The 8,891-nt window shown below is 34.5% G+C and overlaps 1 pseudogene; it reads left to right on the plus strand.

Moving 5' to 3' along the window:
- The first annotated feature begins 5,237 nt into the window (after positions 1–5,237).
- On the plus strand, positions 5,238–6,383 carry LOC134228481 (uncharacterized; annotated as a pseudogene).
- The last annotated feature ends 2,508 nt before the right edge of the window (positions 6,384–8,891 follow it).

Consider the following 8,891-nt stretch of genomic DNA (forward strand, 5'->3'; position numbering starts at 1 on the left):
CCCCTTCAAATAGATCATAGTCATTTCACTCTTTTCGTGTTACTTTCCCTTAAGGCCCTTTCACAATTGGCGCACGAGCACTTGACAACACTTTGCGAGGGGAAAATTTTAGCTTCGCACGAGCTGTTGCATACGTTGCACGATGTCTCGCATTCATTGCATGTGTTTTAGAGGTCGCATCTAGTCTCCTCAAAATAGTCAACATGCACACTATTCAGACGCGACCAAATGCGATCCAAATTATCGCAATTCAACGCACAAATATTAGTACGAACGTCTTACAACGTTTTATGTACTCGTAAGAGTGATGCACGATTTTTTAAAGATCGTAAGATGAATCGCAGCTGTCTTTGCGTGTGGTTTGCGACCGTGAGACTGTTGCACAACATGTCGCATGAAATCTTGCAACGTTTTACTATAGTTGCTTGATTTATCACCATCAATTGCCATGCTTTGCAACAGGTATATATTATACCGAGTATTATTATAAATAACTTCTCCATGTTGACTGAAGAGCGTCGGACACGGGTGGTATATATACCCAGCCCTCAGAATCACACGAACATTCGTACTATGGAATGCATGAGCGCACGAGCAGTCGTTTTGTCGCACGTTCAATCGTCCGATTTACTGATCAGTCGTGCAATCCTATTGCATTATCTTACAACACTCGCTTTTATTCTACAACAGTCGCATATAGACGCAAGATCTATCGCAAGATTAAATGCACAACACTCGCTTAAGATCGTGCGAATTTCGTACGAACACTTTTTTCATATGCGATTATTTTGGTAACAGTTTACGATCATAAAAAAAATATTCAGTCGCACGAATATTTTGTCGCTTCTGCTCGTGCGCCAATTGTGAAAGGGCCCTTATACAACATGTTATACATGTATATGTACAATGAAACCACGAAATTTAGGCAATAAGAAAACTTGTTTTTGAATGTCATTGAAACTTATACACTTATTTTATTAGAATATTCCAAAGACAAGGCGTAAAGAATTTCGGTTTACGGAAGTGGATTGAAATGCAGTTTGAAATTTGTCATCTCAATCCAATGTTTTCTCGGCCGTCCGACGTCTCCATATCAGTGAAATATTCTGGCTTGGGACGTTAAACAGTATACAATCAATCAATCTCGGCCGTCCGCGTTGTCTAAAACGTGGACGGCCGAGAAAACATTGCACTGAAATGACAAATTTCAAACAGCATTTCAATCCACCTAAGGTGTTCTTAATCGAGAGAAAGTCTTAATCAAATGTTTTATCAAAAGGACAGTAGATTTTATGTCAAATTCTGTATCATATACATTCAACTCTCTTCCTGAATGTTTAACTAATCTATTAAGTCCATATTACGCATGATCAGGAAGATATGATGCCCCCTCCGCCCCCTCAAATAAATCATAGTCATTTCACTCTTTGCATGTTACTTTCCTTTATACGATATGTTATACCTGTTTATGTACAATGAAACCACGAAATTTAGTCAATAAAGAACCTTGTTTTTGAATGTCATTGAAGCTAATACACTTATTTATTAGAATATTCCAAAGACAAGGCGTAAAGAATTTCGGTTTACGGAAGTTGATTGAAATGCAGTTTGAAATTTGTCATTTCAATCCAATGTTTTCTCGGCCGTCCGTGTTTTAGTCGACGCGCACGGCCGAGAAAACATCGGATTGAAATGACAAATTTCAAACTGCATTTCAATCCACCTAAGGTCTTCTTAATCGAGAGAAAGTCTTCATCAAATGTTTTATCAAAAGGACAGTAGATATTATTTCTATTTCTGTATCCTATACATTGAACTCTCTTCATGAATGTTTAACTAATCTAATTAAGTCCATATTATGCATGATTAGAAAGATATGATGCCCCCTCCCCCCCTCAAATAAATCATAGTCATTTCACTCTTTTTATGTTACTTTCCTTTATACGATATGTTATACCTGTTTATTTACAATGAAACCACGATATTGAGGCAATAAAAAATCTTGTTTTTGAATGTCATTGAAGCTAATAAACTTATTTATTAAGATATTCCAAAGACAAGGCGTAAAGAATTTCGGTTTACGGAAGTGGATTGTATGGTGGCATATTTCTGTTCCTTGTGTGCAAGTTATTTTTCTATCAAATATGTCGACATGCAAGATAGATATGTTGACATGCAGGATAGTTATGTTAACATGCAAGATAAATATGTTGAAATGCAAGAAAATTGCAATCAAATAAATATTTCAAAAAATTTTTAAAAATTTCAAATATCGCCCACATGTGACATCGAATATGCTAGATGCTACTTATTTATAAAGACATGCAAGATAAATATGTTGACATGCAACTTATTTATGTTGACATGCAACTTATTTATGCTGACATGCAACTTAGTTATGTTGACATGCAAGATAAATATGTTGACATGCAATTTAGTTTTGTTGACATGCAAGATAAATATGTCGACATGCACCTTATTTATGTTAACATGCAACTTATTTATGTTGACATGCAACTTAGTTATGTTGACATGCGAGATAGAAATGTTGACATGCAATTTAGTTATGTTGACATGCAAGATAAATATGTTGACATGCAACTTATTTATGTTAACATGCAACTTATTTATGTTGACATGCAACTTATTTATGTTGACATGCGAGAAAAATATGTTGACATGCAATTTAGTTATGTTGACATGCAAGATAAATATGTCGACATGCAACTTATTTATGTTAACATGCAACTTATTTATGTTGACATGGAACTTAGTTATGTTGACATGCGAGATAGAAATGTTGACATACAATTTAGTTATGTTGACATGCAACTTAGTTATGTTGACATGCGAGATAAATATGTTGACATGTAACTTATTTATGTTGACATGCCACGTATTTATGTTGACATGCAAGATGAATATGTTGACATGCAACTTATTTATGTTAACATGCATCTTATTTATGTTAACATGCAACTTATTTATGTTGACATGCAACTTATTTATGTTGATATGCAAGATGAATATGTTGACATGCAGCTTATTTATGTAAACATGCGACATATTTATGTCGACATGCAACTTATTCATGATGGCATGCTGTTTGTTTGAAAAAGGGTGCAGTTTAATCAAAATCTGTGGTAACAGTGAATGAGACGCTTAACCTCTGAACGTTCATCTGGTCTCTACACAATTGACAAGGTAAAACTTTGTTTTAGATCTGATATAAAACTGATATTAATCGGGTAATTTGTATAATCCTTACTGATAGTAATTCCTGGTGTCAATGTTTCTTTTGGTCAGAGTGCCCACTTCTTATATAATATGTGTACTTCATGTTGCTATTATTTGATCAAACATAAAACTTTTAGTACTTCACTACCTTCAGGAGTGGATCCAGGAATCTTGAAAAGGGCCCCAACCAGTTTGTGGTCGGGGTAACGCCCACGACCACACCAAAAAATTGATTTATTAAATCTTATGTGTAATTCGGACACAAAAAATGAGCCCTGGTCCCCTGTCCCCCTCTAAACCCGCCAGTTCTTTCTTACAAAACTTTAATTGAATTGCATTCTTTTAATATGTTAAACTCTTACAAACCAAATGGTGGTGTATTTAAAGAATTATTTAGTTTGATGTAAAGGACAAGACAGGGTAACGGTCTAATCTGGCCCTTTATTTGATGTAAAATTCGGGACACTGGTAAAACTGAGATAGTTTGTAGTTAATGAGTTAAATTTATATAAGTTACTTTAAAACAAACACTAATTTAGATTCAAAGCTTACAATGAAGCCAGTAGAGGGTACAGAAGAAGGACATTTTCTAGAATTTACTCAATTCTGGTGGGATTTTATGATATTTGAGATACTTTTCTCTTCGGAAAACATAGAGCACAAGCTTGCCTATCTGAGATTTTTATACAAAAACTGCATCTGATATTGGTGCATAAAATATATAAATTTGGTAGGTAGGCAAGCTTGTGCTCTATGTTTTCCGAAACAAAATATGTTGTAAAATCGATGAAAATTCGCATAAAAATGAGAAATATCAAAAATTGACCTATTTCCTGACCTCTCTGTGACCTCCGTATATTCTAATCTTGGAACCAATACCAATTTTGTGGCAGGGGTGACAACAGGTTTTTATGGATAAACTTATGCATCATTCTTAAAGACATCCCAAATCGGAGGTCATATACTGCTCTTACCCTATCTTGTCCTTTACACATGTATAATTCCAATCTTCATTTTATCTATTGATTTCCCGTGTTTTGATTGGACGAGAACACGTTCCAGAAAATTTTTACACATCGATAAATTCTTTCAATCAGAACTACTTTCTTGATGACACTACTAGGTTATCGTATAAACAATGAAAGCAGTTATTTCTGGGTCTGTTCTGGCTAAATAATGAATACAAGAAACTTTATATTTAATTAGGGCTTAAACAAAACTGGCAACATACTAGACTGCCTAACTGATGGACGCCGTGAAAATGTTTATGTCACTGTCCGATCACGAGTGTGAATTTTAAAAATAGCTGTCTCAATGTTCATACGAAGAAAATAAGCTCAGTCTGTATCGTTTTGACTGGGAAAAGAAACGTACCTCAAACTCTTGCCCTATTAGCATCAAATTCATATTTACTTTCTATATTGTTCCTCAATATTTGAATAAACAAGTGCAAATTGAAGGCGTCGTCGGTCTGCAACTTTCGATATGAGAGTTGTTGTTATGTCAACATGGCCATGGTCAAAGACGAACTATTCTGAAGTAAACTCGTAATTACGATATTTGTTGACTTAAACAACATTCGATTAGTTGTTATAAGTTTATTTATCGATTGTTTTGACAATTTTAGTTGAACTCTATCGAAATTCATCTTGATTACGTTCCTTTACGGTAAAATGTATTCCTACGCCGTCCAGAAATAACGGATTGTATGGAGGCCTCAAAGAGAAATAATTTAAATATTTTTAAAAATTCGATATTGGAATTATAAGAATTAAACGTTCTTTTTGAAAAATTTATCGATGTGTAAACTCTTGACATTTTACTCACAAACTTAACATAAAAGTGCTTCGCACTTTTATTTAGTTTATGAGTAAAATGTCAAGAGTTTACACATCGATAAATTTTTCAAAAAGAACGTTTAATCCTATAATAGAAATCAAAATAAAAATTCATTGTGCATAAAGTATTTTCCCCCATTTTTTTTCAGCGACGAAAATACAATGGGTGAAAATATTTATACACCTGCTCTGGCTCAACATTTGGTTATGGACGGGTTACCTCTCAGCAAGAATGAAATGATTGCTGTTTATTACCACTCTGGTTATACTATTCAGGAAATCATTGGATTTCTTGCGACCAGACATAACCAGGCGGTGACATAGGCTATAGAGGAGTGAGGAGGCGTCTGCTAATCGACCATAACCTCAATGCGTCTTGTGAATTAGTGCGCCTTGCATTAACTGTTTTGGACGCAGAAGGTGTAAAAAGGCGTAGACAAGGTCGTCTTCAGCGTAGAAGGTACATTAACGAAGGGCCGAATTTCTGTGTTCATCTAGATAGCTGGGACAAGTTAAAACCATTCGGAATTTCCATTCATGGCTGTGTAGATGGCTTTTCAAGACGCATTCTCTGGCTAAGAGCTTGCAATTCTAACAAAAACCCTGAGTATAAATCCAGATTTTATATAGATTATATCAAAGAAATAAACGGTGTTCCTGTAGTCGTTATACGCAGACAGGGGTACTGAGAACTCCATAGTTCGAGATTTGCGATACGTTTTGCAATGGAATCACCAGGATCCCTTGCAAGAACTATCAAGTTTTAGGTATGGATCGTCATATAGATATACAAGAATAGAGCGATTTTGGCGGTGTTTACGAGAAATGTGTGGCAATGTTTGGATAAATTACTTTTATGATATGGATAATTTAGGTGTTTTTGACAACTGAACAGAGTTATACAGCATTGGAATGAACACACAATTAGAAGAAACCGCAATGCAGATTGTCCGTCTGGAAAACCAGATGTTATGTATTTTCAGCCCAAAATTTACCAAACAAGAGATTTCAAAATGCCTGTACTTGATGATCTGAATGGCATAGAACAAGAATATTGTACCTACCCTCCTGCAAATGGTGTTTCAATGGAATTTGAAGTTATTGGTACTCAGATAAGAATGGAAAACGGTCTGAATTACCCACCAAACACAGTAGAAGAAGCAACAGAACTCTTTATCCGAATAACAGACCATGTAGATCGCTGATAAATTACATGTATCGACATACATTTACTTGACTCTTGTCGTTTTTCAGGTACATCTTTCTTTAAGTTCCGAATATTGTTTGATAAAGGAATGAGAAATTGTATGTTTGGAGGCTTTTGTATTTGTGTATTACTAGTAAAGTAAAAAGTACATAATACATGTATTTTTTTTCCATCTGCTTTAACAGTCAAGGTCAAAAATCATAATAAATTCAGAAAATTGTTATAAGTACTGTTGAGTGTTGAAGTAAGAGTAAAAAAACGTATTTTCCTATGGAATAAAGAAGAAAGTATTTGGTCAGCAGTATTTTCTTCGATAACTAGGTCAAACTTTTAATTCATGGTAGAAAAGAATTGTTCTTTTTTAAGAAGGCTGAGTGGTTGTGGTCATTTTTCAGACTATATTGATCTTCTTTAGAAGAAGAGTTCATATAAAGATATACAAAAATGATGAAATTTAAAACTAATATGTATGAAATTTTTGATTGCCAAATGATAGTTCAAAGCTAAAGACATCATATCTAAAAAAAAAAATAAGTTATATCTGATAGTTAATTTGTTGACCCCCCAGCCTACTTAATGAAGTTGTCATAGGTAATACACCTGTAAGCAAAAGCTCTAGATCTGTTATCCGTCATTCAGAACATACCTACTTGACATTAAAAATTACATTGTTACGATTTTGCTCACATTTTATACTCCCATTTTTATTGTTTAAAATATTAAATTAGTTAACTGCACTTCATACCTTTTATTTTTAAACTGTTTCATGTAAAACTTCACTGAATTCATGAATCATTGAGATATCTACCATTACATAGGGCCCCACTCAAGTATTGGACAATAGGACGAAAAGCATTTCAGAGAATGTTGCTTGGACCTTGACCTATAACTTAGAAATTGTCCAGTTGGCATAAAACTTTTATTTCAGTCTCATTACCCCTTAAGCCATTTTTTTTGGTTCTGAACAAGATTAAGCAAATGAAATACATTATTTAAGGTCACTGCACGCCCTTTGACCACAGACACTCTGTGGAAGTATGAACCAGACTGGACCAAGGGGAGAAAAGATGTGCTTCGGACAAAGATTTTTCATATACAATTCTGCTATGACCTTAACCTTAGACCTTGAAACATAGTTCAAGGTCAATGCACACCCTTTAAAAGAGATCTCGGATGGACAAATGGTCGGACGGACACACTAATTTCTAAACAAGAGGCCCATGGGCCACATCGCTCACCTGAGAATCTTTTGTCATATTGTTCTTTACCAGATTTCCCCCTTGTAATATATATTATGACCCCACCCTATACCCCAATGATCATAATTTACACAATTTGAAATCTACACTACTCTGGATGCTTCCACATAAGTTTCAGCTTTTCTGGTCCAGTGGTTCTTGAGAAGAAGATTTTCAAATATTTTTCCTATATATTTCAATTTAAAACTTTGATTCCCCATTGTGGCCCTGCCAAACCCCTTGGGGTCATGATTTGAACAATTTAGAATCTACACTATCCAAGGGTGCTTCCATATAAGTTTCAGCCTTATTGGCCCAGTGGTTCTTGAGAAGAAGATTTTTTAATGACCCCACCCTAATTTTGTCTTTTGTTGATTATCTCCCCTTGCGTAGGGATGTGTCCCTTTATTTTAACAACTGAAATTCCCCTCCACCCAAGAATGCTGTGTACCAAGATTGGTCAAAATAGGCCCAGTGGTTTTTGAGAAGAAGTTGAAAATGTGAAAAGTTTACAGACGGACGGACAGCTAGACAGAGAGACGGACGGACGACGGATTAAATGTGATCAGAAAAGCTCACTTGAACCTTCGACTAAGGTGAGCTAAAAGTCTTATAGTCTACGGTCACGTTTCTGAAATGCCAGGACATTTTATCAAACGAAATGCAATTTATACTTTGTTGTCCACCTCATATTTTAGAAAATAATTTAAACTGCAATATCTGATTGAATAAATTTTTCGAGCATTAAAATCAACTTCAATTTTACCGACAGAAAAAACCCTAGAACCGTGCCTCATTGTACATGTCCTTGGTAGTAACGAATCTTCATGCATGCACAAATGTTCATAGTTGTGTATCACATAATTTCTCTGGCATTTAAATTTAATCATTTAATTCAAAATTTTATCATTTTGAAAATCGATCATATTTCAAAAAGTATATATCCCAAATGAAATCACAAAACGATCATATTCACTGAAAACTTTGTCGCCATTCCTGGGTCTTCAGACACTTACATTGATTTGTGATTTCATTTTTGGATATAACTGCTTCAATGCGGTCGACAACATTTTAATGGTTTGGAAGCAAAATTGAAAAACTAAAAAATAAATTCAAACAAGGGTTGTTAAGATTTCTTAAAAGAAAATTAAGTGTTGCTTAAATTTGATAAATCACAAAACTTACTGAAATAAAAAACAAAAGAAAAACCTTTCAACTTGTGTGTATAATATTTTTTCGCAAGTGAGTCATTTGGTTCATTAAAACACCATGTTATTTTTCTTTGATAAAGCAAGTTGTATTTTCATACCCTTTTTACATTGAACTCCCCAGGTTTCAATGAAGATATTATATATGGCGAAAAATGAATTT

Source organism: Saccostrea cucullata, unplaced genomic scaffold, assembly GCF_032062105.1.
Source record: "Saccostrea cucullata isolate Sc308-1 unplaced genomic scaffold, CSIRO_AGI_Scuc_v1 ctg12800, whole genome shotgun sequence".
Lineage (NCBI taxonomy): Eukaryota > Metazoa > Mollusca > Bivalvia > Ostreida > Ostreidae > Saccostrea > Saccostrea cuccullata.